Consider the following 26,982-nt stretch of genomic DNA (forward strand, 5'->3'; position numbering starts at 1 on the left):
GGACTTAAAGTGCATGGCTATGTGCAGAGCACAGTGGTGGCTCACAGCCTATCGATTGGAAGGATGGTGTGGAAAGCGTAAAATCGCTGGGGGACAAAAGTCCTACAGTGTCACTTCACCTAAAGCCTGATGCACGCTTCCCGTTCCCCTTGCCCAGCAGCCGCAACGCCTCCTAATGAGCTGAGGTGTGTACAGAAAAGAATTTGCATATTTCCAGACAGATGCATGGGAACTGTCCACCTTTTTGATTTTCTGTGCTTTGAGCAGAGACTCTGAAAATTGGGCCTGCTTCCCTCACTGGCCTGGTTCTTGTCCTCTTTCTTAGAGCCTAAAAATACCTCTCAGGTCCTCACCCTCGCAATGACGGGGTCTTTGATGTGGTGCCACTTACCCCCAGAGAGCCATATTCTAACTTACTCTGGTTTCTCTTCAAAACGAAAAAATCTTTCGCCTTTTACTAAAGATTTCCGTGGAGAGGAACATTTACGAGTTTATTCAATTTTTTTAAGCCTTACCACCGGTGAGGCTGTTTATCTTGTGTTTAAAAGAAAAGCATTAGAAATTGGTGAATATATCTGCGAGTTGTCTGCTGCTGTTTTTTGGGGACATGAGCTTAGGTGTTTTATTCCTGAACTCTCTGCTTGCTCATTTGCATAGACAGAGTGCAGGAGAGGTGCATCATGGGAAAGAGCTTGTGCAGTGCATGAGATTGCTTTTCGTGACTATCTTGGAATTTCACGCTAGCAGGCAGTATGTTTTCTCCTCTCTTAATATTCCTGCTGTCAGAGGCCAGACGTCACCCTCCTTTTTCAAGGTGGCACCTAGACTCACGCTGTGCTTTTCATAGGGCTTGCCCGTTATTTGTGCACGTTAGAGGTGCCCCATAGAGGTTGGCCAATCCTGAGTCGGTGCCCTGAGAGGGTGGCCAATCATGAGTCAGATTCCTCTCAGGTACACTTGAAGCGGCACGTCAGTCCTGTTTCATGTGCCTCTAGCCTAGACAGATATATACTTCTATATTCAGGTTTAATGAAAGTACGTGCGAAAAAGGGACTAAAAGTGCATGGCTATGTGCAGAGCACAGTGGTGGCTCACAGCCTAACGATTGGAAGGATGGTGTGGAAAGCGTAAAATCGCTGGGGGACAAAAGTCCTACAGTGCCACTTCACCTAAAGCCTGATGCACGCTTCCCGTTCCCCTTGCCCAGCAGCCGCAACGCCTCCTAATGAGCTGAGGTGTGTACAGAAAAGAATTTGCATATTCCCAGACAGACGCATGGGAACTGTCCACCTTTTTGATTTTCTGTGCTTTGAGCAGAGACTCTGAAAATTGGGCCTGCTTCCCTCACTGGCCTGGTTCTTGTCCTCTTTCTTAGAGCCTAAAAATACCTCTCAGGTCCTCACCCTCGCAATGACGGGGTCTTTGATGTGGTGCCACTTACCCCCAGAGAGCCATATTCTAACTTACTCTGGTTTCTCTTCAAAACGAAAAAATCTTTCGCCTTTTACTAAAGATTTCCGTGGAGAGGAACATTTACGAGTTTATTCAATTTTTTTAAGCTTTACCACAGGTGAGGCTGTTTATCTTGTGTTTAAAAGAAAAGCATTAGAAATTGGTGAATATATCTGCGAGTTGTCTGCTGCTGTTTTTTGGGGACATGAGCTTAGGTGTTTTATTCCTGAACTCTCTGCTTGCTCATTTGCATCGACAGAGTGCAGGAGAGGTGCATCATGGGAAAGAGCTTGTGCAGTGCATGAGATTGCTTTTCGTGACTATCTTGGAATTTCACGATAGCAGGCAGTATGTTTTCTCCTCTCTTAATATTCCTGCTGTCAGAGGCCAGACGTCACCCTCCTTTTTCAAGGTGGCACCTAGACTCACGCTGTGCTTTTCATAGGGCTTGCCCGTTATTTGTGCACGTTAGAGGTGCCCCATAGAGGTTGGCCAATCCTGAGTCGGTGCCCTGAGAGGGTGGCCAATCCTGAGTCAGATTCCTCTCAGGTACACTTGAAGCGGCACGCCAGTCCTGTTTCATGTGCCTCTAGCCTAGACAGATATATATTTCTATATTCAGGTTTAATGAAAGTACGTGCGAAAAAGGGACTTAAAGTGCATGGCTATGTGCAGAGCACAGTGGTGGCTCACAGCCTAACGATTGGAAGGATGGTGTGGAAAGCGTAAAATCGCTGGGGGACAAAAGTCCTACAGTGCCACTTCACCTAAAGCCTGATGCACGCTTCCCGTTCCCCTTGCCCAGCAGCCGCAACGCCTCCTAATGAGCTGAGGTGTGTACAGAAAAGAATTTGCATATTCCCAGACAGACGCATGGGAACTGTCCACCTTTTTGATTTTCTGTGCTTTGAGCAGAGACTCTGAAATTTGGGCCTGCTTCCCTCACCGGCCTGGTTCTTGTCCTCTTTCTTAGATTTTGAAAATACCTCTCAGGTCCTCACCCTCGCAATGACGGGGTCTTTGATGTGGTGCTACTTACCCCCAGAGAGCCATATTCTAACTTACTTTGGTTTTCTCTTCAAAACGAGAAAAATCTTTCGCCTTTTACTAAAGATTTCCGTGGAGAGGAACATTTACGAGTTTATTCAATTTTTTTAAGCCTTACCACCGGTGAGGCTGTTTATCTTGTGTTTAAAAGAAAAGCATTAGAAATTGGTGAATATATCCGCGAGTTGTCTGCTGCTGTTTTTTGGGGACATGAGCTTAGGTGTTTTATTCCTGAACTCTCTGCTTGCTCATTTGCATAGACAGAGTGCAGGAGAGGTGCATCATGGGAAAGAGCTTGTGCAGTGCATGAGATTGCTTTTCGTGACTATCTTGGAATTTCACGATAGCAGGCAGTATGTTTTCTCCTCTCTTAATATTCCTGCTGTCAGAGGCCAGACGTCACCCTCCTTTTTCAAGGTGGCACCTAGACTCACGCTGTGCTTTTCATAGGGCTTGCCCGTTATTTGTGCACGTTAGAGGTGCCCCATAGAGGTTGGCCAATCCTGAGTCGGTGCCCTGAGAGGGTGGCCAATCCTGAGTCAGATTCCTCTCAGGTACACTTGAAGCGGCACGCCAGTCCTGTTTCATGTGCCTCTAGCCTAGACAGATATATACTTCTATATTCAGGTTTAATGAAAGTACGTGCGAAAAAGGGACTTAAAGTGCATGGCTATGTGCAGATCACAGTGGTGGCTCACAGCCTATCGATTGGAAGGATGGTGTGGAAAGCGTAAAATCGCTGGGGGACAAAAGTCCTACAGTGTCACTTCACCTAAAGCCTGATGCACGCTTCCCGTTCCCCTTGCCCAGCAGCCGCAACGCCTCCTAATGAGCTGAGGTGTGTACAGAAAAGAATTTGCATATTTCCAGGCAGACGCATGGGAACTGTCCACCTTTTTGATTTTCTGTGCTTTGAGCATAGACTCTGAAAATTGGGCCTGCTTCCCTCACTGGCCTGGTTCTTGTCCTCTTTCTTAGAGCCTAAAAATACCTCTCAGGTCCTCACCCTCGCAATGACGGGGTCTTTGATGTGGTGCCACTTACCCCCAGAGAGCCATATTCTAACTTACTCTGGTTTCTCTTCAAAACGAAAAAATCTTTCGCCTTTTACTAAAGATTTCCGTGGAGAGGAACATTTATGAGTTTATTCAATTTTTTTAAGCCTTACCACCGGTGAGGCTGTTTATCTTGTGTTTAAAAGAAAAGCATTAGAAATTGGTGAATATATCTGCGAGTTGTCTGCTGCTGTTTTTTGGGGACATGAGCTTAGGTGTTTTATTCCTGAACTCTCTGCTTGCTCATTTGCATAGACAGAGTGCAGGAGAGGTGCATCATGGGAAAGAGCTTGTGCAGTGCATGAGATTGCTTTTCGTGACTATCTTGGAATTTCACGATAGCAGGCAGTATGTTTTCTCCTCTCTTAATATTCCTGCTGTCAGAGGCCAGACGTCACCCTCCTTTTTCAAGGTGGCACCTAGACTCACGCTGTGCTTTTCATAGGGCTTGCCCGTTATTTGTGCACGTTAGAGGTGCCCCATAGAGGTTGGCCAATCCTGAGTCGGTGCCCTGAGAGGGTGGCCAATCCTGAGTCAGATTCCTCTCAGGTACACTTGAAGCGGCACGCCAGTCCTGTTTCATGTGCCTCTAGCCTAGACAGATATATACTTCTATATTCAGGTTTAATGAAAGTACGTGCGAAAAAGGGACTTAAAGTGCATGGCTATGTGCAGAGCACAGTGGTGGCTCACAGCCTATCGATTGGAAGGATGGTGTGGAAAGCGTAAAATCGCTGGGGGACAAAAGTCCTACAGTGTCACTTCACCTAAAGCCTGATGCACGCTTCCCGTTCCCCTTGCCCAGCAGCCGCAACGCCTCCTAATGAGCTGAGGTGTGTACAGAAAAGAATTTGCATATTTCCAGACAGATGCATGGGAACTGTCCACCTTTTTGATTTTCTGTGCTTTGAGCAGAGACTCTGAAAATTGGGCCTGCTTCCCTCACTGGCCTGGTTCTTGTCCTCTTTCTTAGAGCCTAAAAATACCTCTCAGGTCCTCACCCTCGCAATGACGGGGTCTTTGATGTGGTGCCACTTACCCCCAGAGAGCCATATTCTAACTTACTCTGGTTTCTCTTCAAAACGAAAAAATCTTTCGCCTTTTACTAAAGATTTCCGTGGAGAGGAACATTTACGAGTTTATTCAATTTTTTTAAGCCTTACCACCGGTGAGGCTGTTTATCTTGTGTTTAAAAGAAAAGCATTAGAAATTGGTGAATATATCTGCGAGTTGTCTGCTGCTGTTTTTTGGGGACATGAGCTTACGTGTTTTATTCCTGAACTCTCTGCTTGCTCATTTGCATAGACAGAGTGCAGGAGAGGTGCATCATGGGAAAGAGCTTGTGCAGTGCATGAGATTGCTTTTCGTGACTATCTTGGAATTTCACGATAGCAGGCAGTATGTTTTCTCCTCTCTTAATATTCCTGCTGTCAGAGGCCAGACGTCACCCTCCTTTTTCAAGGTGGCACCTAGACTCACGCTGTGCTTTTCATAGGGCTTGCCCGTTATTTGTGCCCGTTCGAGGTGCCCCATAGAGGTTGGCCAATCCTGAGTCGGTGCCCTGAGAGGGTGGCCAATCATGAGTCAGATTCCTCTCAGGTACACTTGAAGCGGCACGCCAGTCCTGTTTCATGTGCCTCTAGCCTAGACAGATATATACTTCTATATTCAGGTTTAATGAAAGTACGTACGAAAAAGGGACTTAAAGTGCATGGCTATGTGCAGAGCACAGTGGTGGCTCACAGCCTATCGATTGGAAGGATGGTGTGGAATGCGTAAAATCGCTGGGGGACAAAAGTCCTACAGTGTCACTTCACCTAAAGCCTGATGCACGCTTCCCGTTCCCCTTGCCCAGCAGCCGCAACGCCTCCTAATGAGCTGAGGTGTGTACAGAAAAGAATTTGCATATTTCCAGACAGACGCATGGGAACTGTCCACCTTTTTGATTTTCTGTGCTTTGAGCAGAGACTCTGAAAATTGGGCCTGCTTCCCTCACTGGCCTGGTTCTTGTCCTCTTTCTTAGAGCCTAAAAATACCTCTCAGGTCCTCACCCTCGCAATGACGGGGTCTTTGATGTGGTGCCACTTACCCCCAGTGAGCCATATTCTAACTTACTCTGGTTTCTCTTCAAAACGAAAAAATCTTTCGCCTTTTACTAAAGATTTCCGTGGAGAGGAACATTTACGAGTTTATTCAATTTTTTTAAGCTTTACCACAGGTGAGGCTGTTTATCTTGTGTTTAAAAGAAAAGCATTAGAAATTGGTGAATATATCTGCGAGTTGTCTGCTGCTGTTTTTTGGGGACATGAGCTTAGGTGTTTTATTCCTGAACTCTCTGCTTGCTCATTTGCATCGACAGAGTGCAGGAGAGGTGCATCATGGGAAAGAGCTTGTGCAGTGCATGAGATTGCTTTTCGTGACTATCTTGGAATTTCACGATAGCAGGCAGTATGTTTTCTCCTCTCTTAATATTCCTGCTGTCAGAGGCCAGACGTCACCCTCCTTTTTCAAGGTGGCACCTAGACTCACGCTGTGCTTTTCATAGGGCTTGCCCGTTATTTGTGCACGTTAGAGGTGCCCCATAGAGGTTGGCCAATCCTGAGTCGGTGCCCTGAGAGGGTGGCCAATCCTGAGTCAGATTCCTCTCAGGTACACTTGAAGCGGCACGCCAGTCCTGTTTCATGTGCCTCTAGCCTAGACAGATATATACTTCTATATTCAGGTTTAATGAAAGTACGTGCGAAAAAGGGACTTAAAGTGCATGGCTATGTGCAGAGCACAGTGGTGGCTCACAGCCTAACGATTGGAAGGATGGTGTGGAAAGCGTAAAATCGCTGGGGGACAAAAGTCCTACAGTGCCACTTCACCTAAAGCCTGATGCACGCTTCCCGTTCCCCTTGCCCAGCAGCCGCAACGCCTCCTAATGAGCTGAGGTGTGTACAGAAAAGAATTTGCATATTCCCAGACAGACGCATGGGAACTGTCCACCTTTTTGATTTTCTGTGCTTTGAGCAGAGACTCTGAAATTTGGGCCTGCTTCCCTCACCGGCCTGGTTCTTGTCCTCTTTCTTAGATTTTGAAAATACCTCTCAGGTCCTCACCCTCGCAATGACGGGGTCTTTGATGTGGTGCTACTTACCCCCAGAGAGCCATATTCTAACTTACTTTGGTTTTCTCTTCAAAACGAGAAAAATCTTTCGCCTTTTACTAAAGATTTCCGTGGAGAGGAACATTTACGAGTTTATTCAATTTTTTTAAGCCTTACCACCGGTGAGGCTGTTTATCTTGTGTTTAAAAGAAAAGCATTAGAAATTGGTGAATATATCTGCGAGTTGTCTGCTGCTGTTTTTTGGGGACATGAGCTTAGGTGTTTTATTCCTGAACTCTCTGCTTGCTCATTTGCATAGACAGAGTGCAGGAGAGGTGCATCATGGGAAAGAGCTTGTGCAGTGCATGAGATTGCTTTTCGTGACTATCTTGGAATTTCACGATAGCAGGCAGTATGTTTTCTCCTCTCTTAATATTCCTGCTGTCAGAGGCCAGACGTCACCCTCCTTTTTCAAGGTGGCACCTAGACTCACGCTGTGCTTTTCATAGGGCTTGCCCGTTATTTGTGCACGTTAGAGGTGCCCCATAGAGGTTGGCCAATCCTGAGTCGGTGCCCTGAGAGGGTGGCCAATCCTGAGTCAGATTCCTCTCAGGTACACTTGAAGCGGCACGCCAGTCCTGTTTCATGTGCCTCTAGCCTAGACAGATATATACTTCTATATTCAGGTTTAATGAAAGTACGTGCGAAAAAGGGACTTAAAGTGCATGGCTATGTGCAGATCACAGTGGTGGCTCACAGCCTATCGATTGGAAGGATGGTGTGGAAAGCGTAAAATCGCTGGGGGACAAAAGTCCTACAGTGTCACTTCACCTAAAGCCTGATGCACGCTTCCCGTTCCCCTTGCCCAGCAGCCGCAACGCCTCCTAATGAGCTGAGGTGTGTACAGAAAAGAATTTGCATATTTCCAGACAGATGCATGGGAACTGTCCACCTTTTTGATTTTCTGTGCTTTGAGCAGAGACTCTGAAAATTGGGCCTGCTTCCCTCACTGGCCTGGTTCTTGTCCTCTTTCTTAGAGCCTAAAAATACCTCTCAGGTCCTCACCCTCGCAATGACGGGGTCTTTGATGTGGTGCCACTTACCCCCAGAGAGCCATATTCTAACTTACTCTGGTTTCTCTTCAAAACGAAAAAATCTTTCGCCTTTTACTAAAGATTTCCGTGGAGAGGAACATTTACGAGTTTATTCAATTTTTTTAAGCCTTACCACCGGTGAGGCTGTTTATCTTGTGTTTAAAAGAAAAGCATTAGAAATTGGTGAATATATCTGTGAGTTGTCTGCTGCTGTTTTTTGGGGACATGAGCTTAGGTGTTTTATTCCTGAACTCTCTGCTTGCTCATTTGCATAGACAGAGTGCAGGAGAGGTGCATCATGGGAAAGAGCTTGTGCAGTGCATGAGATTGCTTTTCGTGACTATCTTGGAATTTCACGATAGCAGGCAGTATGTTTTCTCCTCTCTTAATATTCCTGCTGTCAGAGGCAAGACGTCACCCTCCTTTTTCAAGGTGGCACCTAGACTCACGCTGTGCTTTTCATAGGGCTTGCCCGTTATTTGTGCCCGTTAGAGGTGCCCCATAGAGGTTGGCCAATCCTGAGTCGGTGCCCTGAGAGGGTGGCCAATCATGAGTCAGATTCCTCTCAGGTACACTTGAAGCGGCACGCCAGTCCTGTTTCATGTGCCTCTAGCCTAGACAGATATATACTTCTATATTCAGGTTTAATGAAAGTACGTGCGAAAAAGGGACTTAAAGTGCATGGCTATGTGCAGAGCACAGTGGTGGCTCACAGCCTAACGATTGGAAGGATGGTGTGGAAAGCGTAAAATCGCTGGGGGACAAAAGTCCTACAGTGCCACTTCACCTAAAGCCTGATGCACGCTTCCCGTTCCCCTTGCCCAGCAGCCGCAATGCCTCCTAATGAGCTGAGGTGTGTACAGAAAAGAATTTGCATATTCCCAGACAGACGCATGGGAACTGTCCACCATTTTGATTTTCTGTGCTTTGAGCAGAGACTCTGAAATTTGGGCCTGCTTCCCTCACCGGCCTGGTTGTTGTCCTCTTTCTTAGATTTTGAAAATACCTCTCAGGTCCTCACCCTCGCAATGACGGGGTCTTTGATGTGGTGCCACTTACCCCCAGAGAGCCATATTCTAACTTACTCTGGTTTCTCTTCAAAACGAAAAAATCTTTCGCCTTTTACTAAAGATTTCCGTGGAGAGGAACATTTACGAGTTTATTCAATTTTTTTAAGCCTTATCACAGGTGAGGCTGTTTATCGTGTGTTTAAAAGAAAAGCATTAGAAATTGGTGAATATATCTGCGAGTTGTCTGCTGCTGTTTTTTGGGGACATGAGCTTAGGTGTTTTATTCATGAACTCTCTGCTTGCTCATTTGCATCGACAGAGTGCAGGAGAGGTGCATCATGGGAAAGAGCTTGTGCAGTGCATGAGATTGCTTTTCGTGACTATCTTGGAATTTCACGATAGCAGGCAGTATGTTTTCTCCTCTCTTAATATTCCTGCTGTCAGAGGCCAGACGTCACCCTCCTTTTTCAAGGTGGCACCTAGACTCACGCTGTGCTTTTCATAGGGCTTGCCCGTTATTTGTGCACGTTAGAGGTGCCCCATAGAGGTTGGCCAATCCTGAGTCGGTGCCCTGAGAGGGTGGCCAATCCTGAGTCAGATTCCTCTCAGGTACACTTGAAGCGGCACGCCAGTCCTGTTTCATGTGCCTCTAGCCTAGACAGATATATACTTCTATATTCAGGTTTAATGAAAGTACGTGCGAAAAAGGGACTTAAAGTGCATGGCTATGTGCAGAGCACAGTGGTGGCTCACAGCCTATCGATTGGAAGGATGGTGTGGAAAGCGTAAAATCGCTGGGGGACAAAAGTCCTACAGTGTCACTTCACCTAAAGCCTGATGTACGCTTCCCGTTCCCCTTGCCCAGCAGCCGCAACGCCTCCTAATGAGCTGAGGTGTGTACAGAAAAGAATTTGCATATTTCCAGACAGACGCATGGGAACTGTCCACCTTTTTGATTTTCTGTGCTTTGAGCAGAGACTCTGAAAATTGGGCCTGCTTCCCTCACTGGCCTGGTTCTTGTCCTCTTTCTTAGAGCCTAAAAATACCTCTCAGGTCCTCACCCTCGCAATGACGGGGTCTTTGATGTGGTGCCACTTACCCCCAGAGAGCCATATTCTAACTTACTCTGGTTTCTCTTCAAAACGAAAAAATCTTTCGCCTTTTACTAAAGATTTCCGTGGAGAGGAACATTTACGAGTTTATTCAATTTTTTTAAGCCTTACCACCGGTGAGGCTGTTTATCTTGTGTTTAAAAGAAAAGCATTAGAAATTGGTGAATATATCTGCGAGTTGTCTGCTGCTGTTTTTTGGGGACATGAGCTTAGGTGTTTTATTCCTGAACTCTCTGCTTGCTCATTTGCATAGACAGAGTGCAGGAGAGGTGCATCATGGGAAAGAGCTTGTGCAGTGCATGAGATTGCTTTTCGTGACTATCTTGGAATTTCACGATAGCAGGCAGTATGTTTTCTCCTCTCTTAATATTCCTGCTGTCAGAGGCCAGACGTCACCCTCCTTTTTCAAGGTGGCACCTAGACTCACGCTGTGCTTTTCATAGGGCTTGCCCGTTATTTGTGCACGTTAGAGGTGCCCCATAGAGGTTGGCCAATCCTGAGTCGGTGCCCTGAGAGGGTGGCCAATCCTGAGTCAGATTCCTCTCAGGTACACTTGAAGCGGCACGCCAGTCCTGTTTCATGTGCCTCTAGCCTAGACAGATATATACTTCTATATTCAGGTTTAATGAAAGTACGTACGAAAAAGGGACTTAAAGTGCATGGCTATGTGCAGAGCACAGTGGTGGCTCACAGCCTATCGATTGGAAGGTTGGTGTGGAAAGCGTAAAATCGCTGGGGGACAAAAGTCCTACAGTGTCACTTCACCTAAAGCCTGATGCACGCTTCCCGTTCCCCTTGCCCAGCAGCCGCAACGCCTCCTAATGAGCTGAGGTGTGTACAGAAAAGACTTTGCATATTTCCAGACAGACGCATGGGAACTGTCCACCTTTTTTATTTTCTGTGCTTTGAGCAGAGACTCTGAAAATTGGGCCTGCTTCCCTCACCGGCCTGGTTCTTGTCCTCTTTCTTAGAGCCTAAAAATACCTCTCAGGTCCTCACCCTCGCAATGACGGGGTCTTTGATGTGGTGCCACTTACCCCCAGAGAGCCATATTCTAACTTACTCTGGTTTCTCTTCAAAACGAAAAAATCTTTCGCCTTTTACTAAAGATTTCCGTGGAGAGGAACATTTACGAGTTTATTCAATTTTTTTAAGCCTTACCACCGGTGAGGCTGTTTATCTTGTGTTTAAAAGAAAAGCATTAGAAATTGGTGAATATATCTGCGAGTTGTCTGCTGCTGTTTTTTGGGGACATGAGCTTAGGTGTTTTATTCCTGAACTCTCTGCTTGCTCATTTGCATAGACAGAGTGCAGGAGAGGTGCATCATGGGAAAGAGCTTGTGCAGTGCATGAGATTGCTTTTCGTGACTATCTTGGAATTTCACGATAGCAGGCAGTATGTTTTCTCCTCTCTTAATATTCCTGCTGTCAGAGGCCAGACGTCACCCTCCTTTTTCAAGGTGGCACCTAGACTCACGCTGTGCTTTTCATAGGGCTTGCCCGTTATTTGTGCACGTTAGAGGTGCCCCATAGAGGTTGGCCAATCCTGAGTCGGTGCCCTGAGAGGGTGGCCAATCCTGAGTCAGATTCCTCTCAGGTACACTTGAAGCGGCACGCCAGTCCTGTTTCATGTGCCTCTAGCCTAGACAGATATATACTTCTATATTCAGGTTTAATGAAAGTACGTACGAAAAAGGGACTTAAAGTGCATGGCTATGTGCAGAGCACAGTGGTGGCTCACAGCCTATCGATTGAAGGATGGTGTGGAAAGCGTAAAATCGCTGGGGGACAAAAGTCCTACAGTGTCACTTCACCTAAATCCTGATGCACGCTTCCCGTTCCCCTTGCCCAGCAGCCGCAACGCCTCCTAATGAGCTGAGGTGTGTACAGAAAAGACTTTGCATATTTCCAGACAGACGCATGGGAACTGTCCACCTTTTTGATTTTCTGTGCTTTGAGCAGAGACTCTGAAAATTGGGCCTGCTTCCCTCACTGGCCTGGTTCTTGTCCTCTTTCTTAGAGCCTAAAAATACCTCTCAGGTCCTCACCCTCGCAATGACGGGGTCTTTGATGTGGTGCCACTTACCCCCAGAGAGCCATATTCTAACTTACTCTGGTTTCTCTTCAAAACGAAAAAATCTTTCGCCTTTTACTAAAGATTTCCGTGGAGAGGAACATTTACGAGTTTATTCAATTTTTTTAAGCCTTACCACCGGTGAGGCTGTTTATCTTGTGTTTAAAAGAAAAGCATTAGAAATTGGTGAATATATCTGCGAGTTGTCTGCTGCTGTTTTTTGGGGACATGAGCTTAGGTGTTTTATTCCTGAACTCTCTGCTTGCTCATTTGCATAGACAGAGTGCAGGAGAGGTGCATCATGGGAAAGAGCTTGTGCAGTGCATGAGATTGCTTTTCGTGACTATCTTGGAATTTCATGATAGCAGGCAGTATGTTTTCTCCTCTCTTAATATTCCTGCTGTCAGAGGCAAGACGTCACCCTCCTTTTTCAAGGTGGCACCTAGACTCACGCTGTGCTTTTCATAGGGCTTGCCCGTTATTTGTGCCCGTTAGAGGTGCCCCATAGAGGTTGGCCAATCCTGAGTCGGTGCCCTGAGAGGGTGGCCAATCATGAGTCAGATTCCTCTCAGGTACACTTGAAGCGGCACGCCAGTCCTGTTTCATGTGTCTCTAGCCTAGACAGATATATACTTCTATATTCAGGTTTAATGAAAGTACGTGCGAAAAAGGGACTTAAAGTGCATGGCTATGTGCAGAGCACAGTGGTGGCTCACAGCCTAACGATTGGAAGGATGGTGTGGAAAGCGTAAAATCGCTGGGGGACAAAAGTCCTACAGTGCCACTTCACCTAAAGCCTGATGCACGCTTCCCGTTCCCCTTGCCCAGCAGCCGCAATGCCTCCTAATGAGCTGAGGTGTGTACAGAAAAGAATTTGCATATTCCCAGACAGACGCATGGGAACTGTCCACCATTTTGATTTTCTGTGCTTTGAGCAGAGACTCTGAAATTTGGGCCTGCTTCCCTCACCGGCCTGGTTGTTGTCCTCTTTCTTAGATTTTGAAAATACCTCTCAGGTCCTCACCCTCGCAATGACGGGGTCTTTGATGTGGTGCCACTTACCCCCAGAGAGCCATATTCTAACTTACTCTGGTTTCTCTTCAAAACGAAAAAATCTTTCGCCTTTTACTAAAGATTTCCGTGGAGAGGAACATTTACGAGTTTATTCAATTTTTTTAAGCCTTATCACAGGTGAGGCTGTTTATCGTGTGTTTAAAAGAAAAGCATTAGAAATTGGTGAATATATCTGCGAGTTGTCTGCTGCTGTTTTTTGGGGACATGAGCTTAGGTGTTTTATTCATGAACTCTCTGCTTGCTCATTTGCATCGACAGAGTGCAGGAGAGGTGCATCATGGGAAAGAGCTTGTGCAGTGCATGAGATTGCTTTTCGTGACTATCTTGGAATTTCACGATAGCAGGCAGTATGTTTTCTCCTCTCTTAATATTCCTGCTGTCAGAGGCCAGACGTCACCCTCCTTTTTCAAGGTGGCACCTAGACTCACGCTGTGCTTTTCATAGGGCTTGCCCGTTATTTGTGCACGTTAGAGGTGCCCCATAGAGGTTGGCCAATCCTGAGTCGGTGCCCTGAGAGGGTGGCCAATCCTGAGTCAGATTCCTCTCAGGTACACTTGAAGCGGCACGCCAGTCCTGTTTCATGTGCCTCTAGCCTAGACAGATATATACTTCTATATTCAGGTTTAATGAAAGTACGTGCGAAAAAGGGACTTAAAGTGCATGGCTATGTGCAGAGCACAGTGGTGGCTCACAGCCTATCGATTGGAAGGATGGTGTGGAAAGCGTAAAATCGCTGGGGGACAAAAGTCCTACAGTGTCACTTCACCTAAAGCCTGATGTACGCTTCCCGTTCCCCTTGCCCAGCAGCCGCAACGCCTCCTAATGAGCTGAGGTGTGTACAGAAAAGAATTTGCATATTTCCAGACAGACGCATGGGAACTGTCCACCTTTTTGATTTTCTGTGCTTTGAGCAGAGACTCTGAAAATTGGGCCTGCTTCCCTCACTGGCCTGGTTCTTGTCCTCTTTCTTAGAGCCTAAAAATACCTCTCAGGTCCTCACCCTCGCAATGACGGGGTCTTTGATGTGGTGCCACTTACCCCCAGAGAGCCATATTCTAACTTACTCTGGTTTCTCTTCAAAACGAAAAAATCTTTCGCCTTTTACTAAAGATTTCCGTGGAGAGGAACATTTACGAGTTTATTCAATTTTTTTAAGCCTTACCACCGGTGAGGCTGTTTATCTTGTGTTTAAAAGAAAAGCATTAGAAATTGGTGAATATATCTGCGAGTTGTCTGCTGCTGTTTTTTGGGGACATGAGCTTAGGTGTTTTATTCCTGAACTCTCTGCTTGCTCATTTGCATAGACAGAGTGCAGGAGAGGTGCATCATGGGAAAGAGCTTGTGCAGTGCATGAGATTGCTTTTCGTGACTATCTTGGAATTTCACGATAGCAGGCAGTATGTTTTCTCCTCTCTTAATATTCCTGCTGTCAGAGGCCAGACGTCACCCTCCTTTTTCAAGGTGGCACCTAGACTCACGCTGTGCTTTTCATAGGGCTTGCCCGTTATTTGTGCACGTTAGAGGTGCCCCATAGAGGTTGGCCAATCCTGAGTCGGTGCCCTGAGAGGGTGGCCAATCCTGAGTCAGATTCCTCTCAGGTACACTTGAAGCGGCACGCCAGTCCTGTTTCATGTGCCTCTAGCCTAGACAGATATATACTTCTATATTCAGGTTTAATGAAAGTACGTACGAAAAAGGGACTTAAAGTGCATGGCTATGTGCAGAGCACAGTGGTGGCTCACAGCCTATCGATTGGAAGGTTGGTGTGGAAAGCGTAAAATCGCTGGGGGACAAAAGTCCTACAGTGTCACTTCACCTAAAGCCTGATGCACGCTTCCCGTTCCCCTTGCCCAGCAGCCGCAACGCCTCCTAATGAGCTGAGGTGTGTACAGAAAAGACTTTGCATATTTCCAGACAGACGCATGGGAACTGTCCACCTTTTTGATTTTCTGTGCTTTGAGCAGAGACTCTGAAAATTGGGCCTGCTTCCCTCACCGGCCTGGTTCTTGTCCTCTTTCTTAGAGCCTAAAAATACCTCTCAGGTCCTCACCCTCGCAATGACGGGGTCTTTGATGTGGTGCCACTTACCCCCAGAGAGCCATATTCTAACTTACTCTGGTTTCTCTTCAAAACGAAAAAATCTTTCGCCTTTTACTAAAGATTTCCGTGGAGAGGAACATTTACGAGTTTATTCAATTTTTTTAAGCCTTACCACCGGTGAGGCTGTTTATCTTGTGTTTAAAAGAAAAGCATTAGAAATTGGTGAATATATCTGCGAGTTGTCTGCTGCTGTTTTTTGGGGACATGAGCTTAGGTGTTTTATTCCTGAACTCTCTGCTTGCTCATTTGCATAGACAGAGTGCAGGAGAGGTGCATCATGGGAAAGAGCTTGTGCAGTGCATGAGATTGCTTTTCGTGACTATCTTGGAATTTCACGATAGCAGGCAGTATGTTTTCTCCTCTCTTAATATTCCTGCTGTCAGAGGCCAGACGTCACCCTCCTTTTTCAAGGTGGCACCTAGACTCACGCTGTGCTTTTCATAGGGCTTGCCCGTTATTTGTGCACGTTAGAGGTGCCCCATAGAGGTTGGCCAATCCTGAGTCGGTGCCCTGAGAGGGTGGCCAATCCTGAGTCAGATTCCTCTCAGGTACACTTGAAGCGGCACGCCAGTCCTGTTTCATGTGCCTCTAGCCTAGACAGATATATACTTCTATATTCAGGTTTAATGAAAGTACGTACGAAAAAGGGACTTAAAGTGCATGGCTATGTGCAGAGCACAGTGGTGGCTCACAGCCTATCGATTGAAGGATGGTGTGGAAAGCGTAAAATCGCTGGGGGACAAAAGTCCTACAGTGTCACTTCACCTAAATCCTGATGCACGCTTCCCGTTCCCCTTGCCCAGCAGCCGCAACGCCTCCTAATGAGCTGAGGTGTGTACAGAAAAGACTTTGCATATTTCCAGACAGACGCATGGGAACTGTCCACCTTTTTGATTTTCTGTGCTTTGAGCAGAGACTCTGAAAATTGGGCCTGCTTCCCTCACTGGCCTGGTTCTTGTCCTCTTTCTTAGAGCCTAAAAATACCTCTCAGGTCCTCACCCTCGCAATGACGGGGTCTTTGATGTGGTGCCACTTACCCCCAGAGAGCCATATTCTAACTTACTCTGGTTTCTCTTCAAAACGAAAAAATCTTTCGCCTTTTACTAAAGATTTCCGTGGAGAGGAACATTTACGAGTTTATTCAATTTTTTTAAGCCTTACCACCGGTGAGGCTGTTTATCTTGTGTTTAAAAGAAAAGCATTAGAAATTGGTGAATATATCTGCGAGTTGTCTGCTGCTGTTTTTTGGGGACATGAGCTTAGGTGTTTTATTCCTGAACTCTCTGCTTGCTCATTTGCATAGACAGAGTGCAGGAGAGGTGCATCATGGGAAAGAGCTTGTGCAGTGCATGAGATTGCTTTTCGTGACTATCTTGGAATTTCATGATAGCAGGCAGTATGTTTTCTCCTCTCTTAATATTCCTGCTGTCAGAGGCAAGACGTCACCCTCCTTTTTCAAGGTGGCACCTAGACTCACGCTGTGCTTTTCATAGGGCTTGCCCGTTATTTGTGCCCGTTAGAGGTTGGCCAATCCTGAGTCGGTGCCCTGAGAGGGTGGCCAATCATGAGTCAGATTCCTCTCAGGTACACTTGAAGCGGCACGTCAGTCCTGTTTCATGTGCCTCTAGCCTAGACAGATATATACTTCTATATTCAGGTTTAATGAAAGTACGTGCGAAAAAGGGACTAAAAGTGCATGGCTATGTGCAGAGCACAGTGGTGGCTCACAGCCTAACGATTGGAAGGATGGTGTGGAAAGCGTAAAATCGCTGGGGGACAAAAGTCCTACAGTGCCACTTCACCTAAAGCCTGATGCACGCTTCCCGTTCCCCTTGCCCAGCAGCCGCAACGCCTCCTAATGAGCTGAGGTGTGTACAGAAAAGAATTTGCATATTCCCAGACAGACGCATGGGAACTGTCCACCTTTTTGATTTTCTGTGCTTTGAGCAGAGACTCTGAAAATTGGGCCTGCTTCCCTCACTGGCCTGGTTCTTGTCCTCTTTCTTAGAGCCTAAAAATACCTCTCAGGTCCTCACCCTCGCAATGACGGGGTCTTTGATGTGGTGCCACTTACCCCCAGAGAGCCATATTCTAACTTACTCTGGTTTCTCTTCAAAACGAAAAAATCTTTCGCCTTTTACTAAAGATTTCCGTGGAGAGGAACATTTACGAGTTTATTCAATTTTTTTAAGCTTTACCACAGGTGAGGCTGTTTATCTTGTGTTTAAAAGAAAAGCATTAGAAATTGGTGAATATATCTGCGAGTTGTCTGCTGCTGTTTTTTGGGGACATGAGCTTAGGTGTTTTATTCCTGAACTCTCTGCTTGCTCATTTGCATCGACAGAGTGCAGGAGAGGTGCATCATGGGAAAGAGCTTGTGCAGTGCATGAGATTGCTTTTCGTGACTATCTTGGAATTTCACGATAGCAGGCAGTATGTTTTCTCCTCTCTTAATATTCCTGCTGTCAGAGGCCAGACGTCACCCTCCTTTTTCAAGGTGGCACCTAGACTCACGCTGTGCTTTTCATAGGGCTTGCCCGTTATTTGTGCACGTTAGAGGTGCCCCATAGAGGTTGGCCAATCCTGAGTCGGTGCCCTGAGAGGGTGGCCAATCCTGAGTCAGATTCCTCTCAGGTACACTTGAAGCGGCACGCCAGTCCTGTTTCATGTGCCTCTAGCCTAGACAGATATATACTTCTATATTCAGGTTTAATGAAAGTACGTGCGAAAAAGGGACTTAAAGTGCATGGCTATGTGCAGAGCACAGTGGTGGCTCACAGCCTAACGATTGGAAGGATGGTGTGGAAAGCGTAAAATCGCTGGGGGACAAAAGTCCTACAGTGCCACTTCACCTAAAGCCTGATGCACGCTTCCCGTTCCCCTTGCCCAGCAGCCGCAACGCCTCCTAATGAGCTGAGGTGTGTACAGAAAAGAATTTGCATATTCCCAGACAGACGCATGGGAACTGTCCACCTTTTTGATTTTCTGTGCTTTGAGCAGAGACTCTGAAATTTGGGCCTGCTTCCCTCACCGGCCTGGTTCTTGTCCTCTTTCTTAGATTTTGAAAATACCTCTCAGGTCCTCACCCTCGCAATGACGGGGTCTTTGATGTGGTGCCACTTACCCCCAGAGAGCCATATTCTAACTTACTCTGGTTTCTCTTCAAAACGAAAAAATCTTTCGCCTTTTACTAAAGATTTCCGTGGAGAGGAACATTTACGAGTTTATTCAATTTTTTTAAGCCTTACCACAGGTGAGGCTGTTTATCGTGTGTTTAAAAGAAAAGCATTAGAAATTGGTGAATATATCTGCGAGTTGTCTGCTGCTGTTTTTTGGGGACATGAGCTTAGGTGTTTTATTCATGAACTCTCTGCTTGCTCATTTGCATCGACAGAGTGCAGGAGAGGTGCATCATGGGAAAGAGCTTGTGCAGTGCATGAGATTGCTTTTCGTGACTATCTTGGAATTTCACGATAGCAGGCAGTATGTTTTCTCCTCTCTTAATATTCCTGCTGTCAGAGGCCAGACGTCACCCTCCTTTTTCAAGGTGGCACCTAGACTCACGCTGTGCTTTTCATAGGGCTTGCCCGTTATTTGTGCACGTTAGAGGTGCCCCATAGAGGTTGGCCAATCCTGAGTCGGTGCCCTGAGAGGGTGGCCAATCCTGAGTCAGATTCCTCTCAGGTACACTTGAAGCGGCACGCCAGTCCTGTTTCATGTGCCTCTAGCCTAGACAGATATATACTTCTATATTCAGGTTTAATGAAAGTACGTGCGAAAAAGGGACTTAAAGTGCATGGCTATGTGCAGAGCACAGTGGTGGCTCACAGCCTATCGATTGGAAGGATGGTGTGGAAAGCGTAAAATCGCTGGGGGACAAAAGTCCTACAGTGTCACTTCACCTAAAGCCTGATGCACGCTTCCCGTTCCCCTTGCCCAGCAGCCGCAACGCCTCCTAATGAGCTGAGGTGTGTACAGAAAAGAATTTGCATATTTCCAGACAGACGCATGGGAACTGTCCACCTTTTTGATTTTCTGTGCTTTGAGCAGAGACTCTGAAAATTGGGCCTGCTTCCCTCACTGGCCTGGTTCTTGTCCTCTTTCTTAGAGCCTAAAAATACCTCTCAGGTCCTCACCCTCGCAATGACGGGGTCTTTGATGTGGTGCCACTTACCCCCAGAGAGCCATATTCTAACTTACTCTGGTTTCTCTTCAAAACGAAAAAATCTTTCGCCTTTTACTAAAGATTTCCGTGGAGAGGAACATTTACGAGTTTATTCAATTTTTTTAAGCCTTACCACCGGTGAGGCTGTTTATCTTGTGTTTAAAAGAAAAGCATTAGAAATTGGTGAATATATCTGCGAGTTGTCTGCTGCAGTTTTTTGGGGACATGAGCTTAGGTGTTTTATTCCTGAACTCTCTGCTTGCTCATTTGCATAGACAGAGTGCAGGAGAGGTGCATCATGGGAAAGAGCTTGTGCAGTGCATGAGATTGCTTTTCGTGACTATCTTGGAATTTCACGATAGCAGGCAGTATGTTTTCTCCTCTCTTAATATTCCTGCTGTCAGAGGCCAGACGTCACCCTCCTTTTTCAAGGTGGCACCTAGACTCACGCTGTGCTTTTCATAGGGCTTGCCCGTTATTTGTGCACGTTAGAGGTGCCCCATAGAGGTTGGCCAATCCTGAGTCGGTGCCCTGAGAAGGTGGCCAATCCTGAGTCAGATTCCTCTCAGGTACACTTGAAGCGGCACGCCAGTCCTGTTTCATGTGCCTCTAGCCTAGACAGATATATACTTCTATATTCAGGTTTAATGAAAGTACGTGCGAAAAAGGGACTTAAAGTGCATGGCTATGTGCAGAGCACAGTGGTGGCTCACAGCCTATCGATTGGAAGGATGGTGTGGAAAGCGTAAAATCGCTGGGGGACAAAAGTCCTACAGTGTCACTTCACCTAAAGCCTGATGCACGCTTCCCGTTCCCCTTGCCCAGCAGCCGCAACGCCTCCTAATGAGCTGAGGTGTGTACAGAAAAGAATTTGCATATTTCCAGACAGACGCATGGGAACTGTCCACCTTTTTGATTTTCTGTGCTTTGAGCAGAGACTCTGAAAATTGGGCCTGCTTCCCTCACTGGCCTGGTTCTTGTCCTCTTTCTTAGAGCCTAAAAATACCTCTCAGGTCCTCACCCTCGCAATGACGGGGTCTTTGATGTGGTGCCACTTACCCCCAGAGAGCCATATTCTAACTTACTCTGGTTTCTCTTCAAAATGAAAAAATCTTTCGCCTTTTACTAAAGATTTCCGTGGAGAGGAACATTTACGAGTTTATTCAATTTTTTTAAGCCTTACCACCGGTGAGGCTGTTTATCTTGTGTTTAAAAGAAAAGCATTAGAAATTGGTGAATATATCTGCGAGTTGTCTGCTGCTGTTTTTTGGGGACATGAGCTTAGGTGTTTTATTCCTGAACTCTCTGCTTGCTCATTTGCATAGACAGAGTGCAGGAGAGGTGCATCATGGGAAAGAGCTTGTGCAGTGCATGAGATTGCTTTTCGTGACTATCTTGGAATTTCACGATAGCAGGCAGTATGTTTTCTCCTCTCTTAATATTCCTGCTGTCAGAGGCCAGACGTCACCCTCCTTTTTCAAGGTGGCACCTAGACTCACGCTGTGCTTTTCATAGGGCTTGCCCGTTATTTGTGCACGTTAGGGGTGCCCCATAGAGGTTGGCCAATCCTGAGTCGGTGCCCTGAGAGGGTGGCCAATCATGAGTCAGATTCCTCTCAGGTACACTTGAAGCGGCACGCCAGTCCTGTTTCATGTGCCTCTAGCCTAGACAGATATATACTTCTATATTCAGGTTTAATGAAAGTACGTGCGAAAAAGGGACTTAAAGTGCATGGCTATGTGCAGAGCACAGTGGTGGCTCACAGCCTATCGATTGGAAGGATGGTGTGGAAAGCGTAAAATCGCTGGGGGACAAAAGTCCTACAGTGTCACTTCACCTAAAGCCTGATGCACGCTTCCCGTTCCCCTTGCCCAGCAGCCGCAACGCCTCCTAATGAGCTGAGGTGTGTACAGAAAAGAATTTGCATATTTCCAGACAGACGCATGGGAACTGTCCACCTTTTTGATTTTCTGTGCTTTGAGCAGAGACTCTGAAAATTGGGCCTGCTTCCCTCACTGGCCTGGTTCTTGTCCTCTTTCTTAGAGCCTAAAAATACCTCTCAGGTCCTCACCCTCGCAATGACGGGGTCTTTGATGTGGTGCCACTTACCCCCAGAGAGCCATATTCTAACTTACTCTGGTTTCTCTTCAAAACGAAAAAATCTTTCGCCTTTTACTAAAGATTTCCGTGGAGAGGAACATTTACGAGTTTATTCAATTTTTTTAAGCCTTACCACCGGTGAGGCTGTTTATCTTGTGTTTAAAAGAAAAGCATTAGAAATTGGTGAATATATCTGCGAGTTGTCTGCTGCTGTTTTTTGGGGACATGAGCTTAGGTGTTTTATTCCTGAACTCTCTGCTTGCTCATTTGCATAGACAGAGTGCAGGAGAGGTGCATCATGGGAAAGAGCTTGTGCAGTGCATGAGATTGCTTTTCGTGACTATCTTGGAATTTCACGATAGCAGGCAGTATGTTTTCTCCTCTCTTAATATTCCTGCTGTCAGAGGCCAGACGTCACCCTCCTTTTTCAAGGTGGCACCTAGACTCACGCTGTGCTTTTCATAGGGCTTGCCCGTTATTTGTGCACGTTAGAGGTGCCCCATAGAGGTTGGCCAATCCTGAGTCGGTGCCCTGAGAGGGTGGCCAATCCTGAGTCAGATTCCTCTCAGGTACACTTGAAGCGGCACGCCAGTCCTGTTTCATGTGCCTCTAGCCTAGACAGATATATACTTCTATATTCAGGTTTAATGAAAGTACGTGCGAAAAAGGGACTTAAAGTGCATGGCTATGTGCAGAGCACAGTGGTGGCTCACAGCCTATCGATTGGAAGGATGGTGTGGAAAGCGTAAAATCGCTGGGGGACAAAAGTCCTACAGTGTCACTTCACCTAAAGCCTGATGCACGCTTCCCGTTCCCCTTGCCCAGCAGCCGCAACGCCTCCTAATGAGCTGAGGTGTGTACAGAAAAGAATTTGCATATTTCCAGACAGACGCATGGGAACTGTCCACCTTTTTGATTTTCTGTGCTTTGAGCAGAGACTCTGAAAATTGGGCCTGCTTCCCTCACTGGCCTGGTTCTTGTCCTCTTTCTTAGAGCCTAAAAATACCTCTCAGGTCCTCACCCTCGCAATGACGGGGTCTTTGATGTGGTGCCACTTACCCCCAGAGAGCCATATTCTAACTTACTCTGGTTTCTCTTCAAAACGAAAAAATCTTTCGCCTTTTACTAAAGATTTCCGTGGAGAGGAACATTTACGAGTTTATTCAATTTTTTTAAGCCTTACCACCGGTGAGGCTGTTTATCTTGTGTTTAAAAGAAAAGCATTAGAAATTGGTGAATATATCTGCGAGTTGTCTGCTGCTGTTTTTTGGGGACATGAGCTTAGGTGTTTTATTCCTGAACTCTCTGCTTGCTCATTTGCATAGACAGAGTGCAGGAGAGGTGCATCATGGGAAAGAGCTTGTGCAGTGCATGAGATTGCTTTTCGTGACTATCTTGGAATTTCACGATAGCAGGCAGTATGTTTTCTCCTCTCTTAATATTCCTGCTGTCAGAGGCCAGACGTCACCCTCCTTTTTCAAGGTGGCACCTAGACTCACGCTGTGCTTTTCATAGGGCTTGCCCGTTATTTGTGCACGTTAGAGGTGCCCCATAGAGGTTGGCCAATCCTGAGTCGGTGCCCTGAGAGGGTGGCCAATCCTGAGTCAGATTCCTCTCAGGTACACTTGAAGCGGCACGCCAGTCCTGTTTCATGTGCCTCTAGCCTAGACAGATATATACTTCTATATTCAGGTTTAATGAAAGTACGTGCGAAAAAGGGACTTAAAGTGCATGGCTATGTGCAGAGCACAGTGGTGGCTCACAGCCTATCGATTGGAAGGATGGTGTGGAAAGCGTAAAATCGCTGGGGGACAAAAGTCCTACAGTGTCACTTCACCTAAAGCCTGATGCACGCTTCCCGTTCCCCTTGCCCAGCAGCCGCAACGCCTCCTAATGAGCTGAGGTGTGTACAGAAAAGAATTTGCATATTTCCAGACAGACGCATGGGAACTGTCCACCTTTTTGATTTTCTGTGCTTTGAGCAGAGACTCTGAAAATTGGGCCTGCTTCCCTCACTGGCCTGGTTCTTGTCCTCTTTCTTAGAGCCTAAAAATACCTCTCAGGTCCTCACCCTCGCAATGACGGGGTCTTTGATGTGGTGCCACTTACCCCCAGAGAGCCATATTCTAACTTACTCTGGTTTCTCTTCAAAACGAAAAAATCTTTCGCCTTTTACTAAAGATTTCCGTGGAGAGGAACATTTACGAGTTTATTCAATTTTTTTAAGCCTTACCACCGGTGAGGCTGTTTATCTTGTGTTTAAAAGAAAAGCATTAGAAATTGGTGAATATATCTGCGAGTTGTCTGCTGCTGTTTTTTGGGGACATGAGCTTAGGTGTTTTATTCCTGAACTCTCTGCTTGCTCATTTGCATAGACAGAGTGCAGGAGAGGTGCATCATGGGAAAGAGCTTGTGCAGTGCATGAGATTGCTTTTCGTGACTATCTTGGAATTTCACGATAGCAGGCAGTATGTTTTCTCCTCTCTTAATATTCCTGCTGTCAGAGGCCAGACGTCACCCTCCTTTTTCAAGGTGTCACCTAGACTCACGCTGTGCTTTTCATAGGGCTTGCCCGTTATTTGTCCACGTTAGAGGTGCCCCATAGAGGTTGGCCAATCCTGAGTCGGTGCCCTGAGAGGGTGGCCAATCCTGAGTCAGATTCCTCTCAGGTACACTTGAAGCGGCACGCCAGTCCTGTTTCATGTGCCTCTAGCCTAGACAGATATATACTTCTATATTCAGGTTTAATGAAAGTACGTGCGAAAAAGGGACTTAAAGTGCATGGCTATGTGCAGAGCACAGTGGTGGCTCACAGCCTATCGATTGGAAGGATGGTGTGGAAAGCGTAAAATCGCTGGGGGACAAAAGTCCTACAGTGTCACTTCACCTAAAGCCTGATGCACGCTTCCCGTTCCCCTTGCCCAGCAGCCGCAACGCCTCCTAATGAGCTGAGGTGTGTACAGAAAAGAATTTGCATATTTCCAGACAGACGCATGGGAACTGTCCACCTTTTTGATTTTCTGTGCTTTGAGCAGAGACTCTGAAAATTGGGCCTGCTTCCCTCACTGGCCTGGTTCTTGTCCTCTTTCTTAGAGCCTAAAAATACCTCTCAGGTCCTCACCCTCGCAATGACGGGGTCTTTGATGTGGTGCCACTTACCCCCAGAGAGCCATATTCTAACTTACTCTGGTTTCTCTTCAAAACGAAAAAATCTTTCGCCTTTTACTAAAGATTTCCGTGGAGAGGAACATTTACGAGTTTATTCAATTTTTTTAAGCCTTACCACAGGTGAGGCTGTTTATCGTGTGTTTAAAAGAAAAGCATTAGAAATTGGTGAATATATCTGCGAGTTGTCTGCTGCTGTTTTTTGGGGACATGAGCTTAGGTGTTTTATTCCTGAACTCTCTGCTTGCTCATTTGCATCGACAGAGTGCAGGAGAGGTGCATCATGGGAAAGAGCTTGTGCAGTGCATGAGATTGCTTTTCGTGACTATCTTGGAATTTCACGATAGCAGGCAGTATGTTTTCTCCTCTCTTAATATTCCTGCTGTCAGAGGCCAGACGTCACCCTCCTTTTTCAAGGTGGCACCTAGACTCACGCTGTGCTTTTCATAGGGCTTGCCCGTTATTTGTGCACGTTAGGGGTGCCCCATAGAGGTTGGCCAATCCTGAGTCGGTGCCCTGAGAGGGTGGCCAATCATGAGTCAGATTCCTCTCAGGTACACTTGAAGCGGCACGCCAGTCCTGTTTCATGTGCCTCTAGCCTAGACAGATATATACTTCTATATTCAGGTTTAATGAAAGTACGTGCGAAAAAGGGACTTAAAGTGCATGGCTATGTGCAGAGCACAGTGGTGGCTCACAGCCTATCGATTGGAAGGATGGTGTGGAAAGCGTAAAATCGCTGGGGGACAAAAGTCCTACAGTGTCACTTCACCTAAAGCCTGATGCACGCTTCCCGTTCCCCTTGCCCAGCAGCCGCAACGCCTCCTAATGAGCTGAGGTGTGTACAGAAAAGAATTTGCATATTTCCAGACAGACGCATGGGAACTGTCCACCTTTTTGATTTTCTGTGCTTTGAGCAGAGACTCTGAAAATTGGGCCTGCTTCCCTCACTGGCCTGGTTCTTGTCCTCTTTCTTAGAGCCTAAAAATACCTCTCAGGTCCTCACCCTCGCAATGACGGGGTCTTTGATGTGGTGCCACTTACCCCCAGAGAGCCATATTCTAACTTACTCTGGTTTCTCTTCAAAACGAAAAAATCTTTCGCCTTTTACTAAAGATTTCCGTGGAGAGGAACATTTACGAGTTTATTCAATTTTTTTAAGCCTTACCACCGGTGAGGCTGTTTATCTTGTGTTTAAAAGAAAAGCATTAGAAATTGGTGAATATATCTGCGAGTTGTCTGCTGCTGTTTTTTGGGGACATGAGCTTAGGTGTTTTATTCCTGAACTCTCTGCTTGCTCATTTGCATAGACAGAGTGCAGGAGAGGTGCATCATGGGAAAGAGCTTGTGCAGTGCATGAGATTGCTTTTCGTGACTATCTTGGAATTTCACGATAGCAGGCAGTATGTTTTCTCCTCTCTTAATATTCCTGCTGTCAGAGGCCAGACGTCACCCTCCTTTTTCAAGGTGGCACCTAGACTCACGCTGTGCTTTTCATAGGGCTTGCCCGTTATTTGTGCACGTTAGAGGTGCCCCATAGAGGTTGGCCAATCCTGAGTCGGTGCCCTGAGAGGGTGGCCAATCCTGAGTCAGATTCCTCTCAGGTACACTTGAAGCGGCACGCCAGTCCTGTTTCATGTGCCTCTAGCCTAGACAGATATATACTTCTATATTCAGGTTTAATGAAAGTACGTGCGAAAAAGGGACTTAAAGTGCATGGCTATGTGCAGAGCACAGTGGTGGCTCACAGCCTATCGATTGGAAGGATGGTGTGGAAAGCGTAAAATCGCTGGGGGACAAAAGTCCTACAGTGTCACTTCACCTAAAGCCTGATGCACGCTTCCCGTTCCCCTTGCCCAGCAGCCGCAACGCCTCCTAATGAGCTGAGGTGTGTACAGAAAAGAATTTGCATATTTCCAGACAGACGCATGGGAACTGTCCACCTTTTTGATTTTCTGTGCTTTGAGCAGAGACTCTGAAAATTGGGCCTGCTTCCCTCACTGGCCTGGTTCTTGTCCTCTTTCTTAGAGCCTAAAAATACCTCTCAGGTCCTCACCCTCGCAATGACGGGGTCTTTGATGTGGTGCCACTTACCCCCAGAGAGCCATATTCTAACTTACTCTGGTTTCTCTTCAAAACGAAAAAATCTTTCGCCTTTTACTAAAGATTTCCGTGGAGAGGAACATTTACGAGTTTATTCAATTTTTTTAAGCCTTACCACCGGTGAGGCTGTTTATCTTGTGTTTAAAAGAAAAGCATTAGAAATTGGTGAATATATCTGCGAGTTGTCTGCTGCTGTTTTTTGGGGACATGAGCTTAGGTGTTTTATTCCTGAACTCTCTGCTTGCTCATTTGCATAGACAGAGTGCAGGAGAGGTGCATCATGGGAAAGAGCTTGTGCAGTGCATGAGATTGCTTTTCGTGACTATCTTGGAATTTCACGATA

The 26,982-nt window shown here is 46.4% G+C and overlaps 26 non-coding genes across 26 annotated transcripts; all 26 read left to right on the top strand.

Annotated features, from left to right (window-relative positions):
* The first annotated feature begins 413 nt into the window (after nt 1-413).
* On the top strand, nt 414-528 carry LOC144800130 (U5 spliceosomal RNA). Its single transcript, XR_013604047.1, has one exon. It is a non-coding gene; the product is annotated as a U5 spliceosomal RNA (small nuclear RNA).
* Nucleotides 529-1,463: 935 nt separating this feature from the next.
* On the top strand, nt 1,464-1,578 carry LOC144800416 (U5 spliceosomal RNA). Its single transcript, XR_013604320.1, has one exon. It is a non-coding gene; the product is annotated as a U5 spliceosomal RNA (small nuclear RNA).
* Nucleotides 1,579-2,513: 935 nt separating this feature from the next.
* LOC144801071 (U5 spliceosomal RNA) lies at nt 2,514-2,630 on the top strand. Its single transcript, XR_013604947.1, has one exon. It is a non-coding gene; the product is annotated as a U5 spliceosomal RNA (small nuclear RNA).
* Nucleotides 2,631-3,565: 935 nt separating this feature from the next.
* On the top strand, nt 3,566-3,680 carry LOC144800633 (U5 spliceosomal RNA). Its single transcript, XR_013604524.1, has one exon. It is a non-coding gene; the product is annotated as a U5 spliceosomal RNA (small nuclear RNA).
* Nucleotides 3,681-4,615: 935 nt separating this feature from the next.
* On the top strand, nt 4,616-4,730 carry LOC144800131 (U5 spliceosomal RNA). The gene has a single exon (XR_013604048.1). It is a non-coding gene; the product is annotated as a U5 spliceosomal RNA (small nuclear RNA).
* A 935-nt stretch (nt 4,731-5,665) lies between these two features.
* LOC144800417 (U5 spliceosomal RNA) lies at nt 5,666-5,780 on the top strand. The gene has a single exon (XR_013604321.1). It is a non-coding gene; the product is annotated as a U5 spliceosomal RNA (small nuclear RNA).
* Nucleotides 5,781-6,715: 935 nt separating this feature from the next.
* LOC144801072 (U5 spliceosomal RNA) lies at nt 6,716-6,832 on the top strand. The gene has a single exon (XR_013604948.1). It is a non-coding gene; the product is annotated as a U5 spliceosomal RNA (small nuclear RNA).
* Nucleotides 6,833-7,767: 935 nt separating this feature from the next.
* LOC144800132 (U5 spliceosomal RNA) lies at nt 7,768-7,882 on the top strand. The gene has a single exon (XR_013604049.1). It is a non-coding gene; the product is annotated as a U5 spliceosomal RNA (small nuclear RNA).
* Nucleotides 7,883-8,817: 935 nt separating this feature from the next.
* Nucleotides 8,818-8,932, top strand: LOC144800794 (U5 spliceosomal RNA). The gene has a single exon (XR_013604678.1). It is a non-coding gene; the product is annotated as a U5 spliceosomal RNA (small nuclear RNA).
* A 935-nt stretch (nt 8,933-9,867) lies between these two features.
* On the top strand, nt 9,868-9,982 carry LOC144800133 (U5 spliceosomal RNA). Its single transcript, XR_013604050.1, has one exon. It is a non-coding gene; the product is annotated as a U5 spliceosomal RNA (small nuclear RNA).
* Nucleotides 9,983-10,917: 935 nt separating this feature from the next.
* Nucleotides 10,918-11,032, top strand: LOC144800134 (U5 spliceosomal RNA). Its single transcript, XR_013604051.1, has one exon. It is a non-coding gene; the product is annotated as a U5 spliceosomal RNA (small nuclear RNA).
* A 934-nt stretch (nt 11,033-11,966) lies between these two features.
* Nucleotides 11,967-12,081, top strand: LOC144800135 (U5 spliceosomal RNA). Its single transcript, XR_013604052.1, has one exon. It is a non-coding gene; the product is annotated as a U5 spliceosomal RNA (small nuclear RNA).
* Nucleotides 12,082-13,016: 935 nt separating this feature from the next.
* LOC144800805 (U5 spliceosomal RNA) lies at nt 13,017-13,131 on the top strand. The gene has a single exon (XR_013604689.1). It is a non-coding gene; the product is annotated as a U5 spliceosomal RNA (small nuclear RNA).
* Nucleotides 13,132-14,066: 935 nt separating this feature from the next.
* Nucleotides 14,067-14,181, top strand: LOC144800136 (U5 spliceosomal RNA). The gene has a single exon (XR_013604053.1). It is a non-coding gene; the product is annotated as a U5 spliceosomal RNA (small nuclear RNA).
* Nucleotides 14,182-15,116: 935 nt separating this feature from the next.
* On the top strand, nt 15,117-15,231 carry LOC144800138 (U5 spliceosomal RNA). Its single transcript, XR_013604055.1, has one exon. It is a non-coding gene; the product is annotated as a U5 spliceosomal RNA (small nuclear RNA).
* A 934-nt stretch (nt 15,232-16,165) lies between these two features.
* Nucleotides 16,166-16,280, top strand: LOC144800139 (U5 spliceosomal RNA). The gene has a single exon (XR_013604056.1). It is a non-coding gene; the product is annotated as a U5 spliceosomal RNA (small nuclear RNA).
* A 922-nt stretch (nt 16,281-17,202) lies between these two features.
* On the top strand, nt 17,203-17,317 carry LOC144800418 (U5 spliceosomal RNA). The gene has a single exon (XR_013604322.1). It is a non-coding gene; the product is annotated as a U5 spliceosomal RNA (small nuclear RNA).
* Nucleotides 17,318-18,252: 935 nt separating this feature from the next.
* LOC144801528 (U5 spliceosomal RNA) lies at nt 18,253-18,367 on the top strand. The gene has a single exon (XR_013605335.1). It is a non-coding gene; the product is annotated as a U5 spliceosomal RNA (small nuclear RNA).
* Nucleotides 18,368-19,302: 935 nt separating this feature from the next.
* Nucleotides 19,303-19,417, top strand: LOC144800140 (U5 spliceosomal RNA). Its single transcript, XR_013604057.1, has one exon. It is a non-coding gene; the product is annotated as a U5 spliceosomal RNA (small nuclear RNA).
* Nucleotides 19,418-20,352: 935 nt separating this feature from the next.
* Nucleotides 20,353-20,467, top strand: LOC144800489 (U5 spliceosomal RNA). The gene has a single exon (XR_013604386.1). It is a non-coding gene; the product is annotated as a U5 spliceosomal RNA (small nuclear RNA).
* Nucleotides 20,468-21,402: 935 nt separating this feature from the next.
* Nucleotides 21,403-21,517, top strand: LOC144800141 (U5 spliceosomal RNA). The gene has a single exon (XR_013604058.1). It is a non-coding gene; the product is annotated as a U5 spliceosomal RNA (small nuclear RNA).
* A 935-nt stretch (nt 21,518-22,452) lies between these two features.
* Nucleotides 22,453-22,567, top strand: LOC144800142 (U5 spliceosomal RNA). The gene has a single exon (XR_013604059.1). It is a non-coding gene; the product is annotated as a U5 spliceosomal RNA (small nuclear RNA).
* A 935-nt stretch (nt 22,568-23,502) lies between these two features.
* LOC144800144 (U5 spliceosomal RNA) lies at nt 23,503-23,617 on the top strand. The gene has a single exon (XR_013604060.1). It is a non-coding gene; the product is annotated as a U5 spliceosomal RNA (small nuclear RNA).
* A 935-nt stretch (nt 23,618-24,552) lies between these two features.
* On the top strand, nt 24,553-24,667 carry LOC144801529 (U5 spliceosomal RNA). The gene has a single exon (XR_013605336.1). It is a non-coding gene; the product is annotated as a U5 spliceosomal RNA (small nuclear RNA).
* Nucleotides 24,668-25,602: 935 nt separating this feature from the next.
* On the top strand, nt 25,603-25,717 carry LOC144800145 (U5 spliceosomal RNA). The gene has a single exon (XR_013604061.1). It is a non-coding gene; the product is annotated as a U5 spliceosomal RNA (small nuclear RNA).
* Nucleotides 25,718-26,652: 935 nt separating this feature from the next.
* Nucleotides 26,653-26,767, top strand: LOC144800146 (U5 spliceosomal RNA). The gene has a single exon (XR_013604062.1). It is a non-coding gene; the product is annotated as a U5 spliceosomal RNA (small nuclear RNA).
* Nucleotides 26,768-26,982: the final 215 nt, after the last annotated feature.

Source organism: Lissotriton helveticus, chromosome 12, assembly GCF_964261635.1.
Source record: "Lissotriton helveticus chromosome 12, aLisHel1.1, whole genome shotgun sequence".
Lineage (NCBI taxonomy): Eukaryota > Metazoa > Chordata > Amphibia > Caudata > Salamandridae > Lissotriton > Lissotriton helveticus.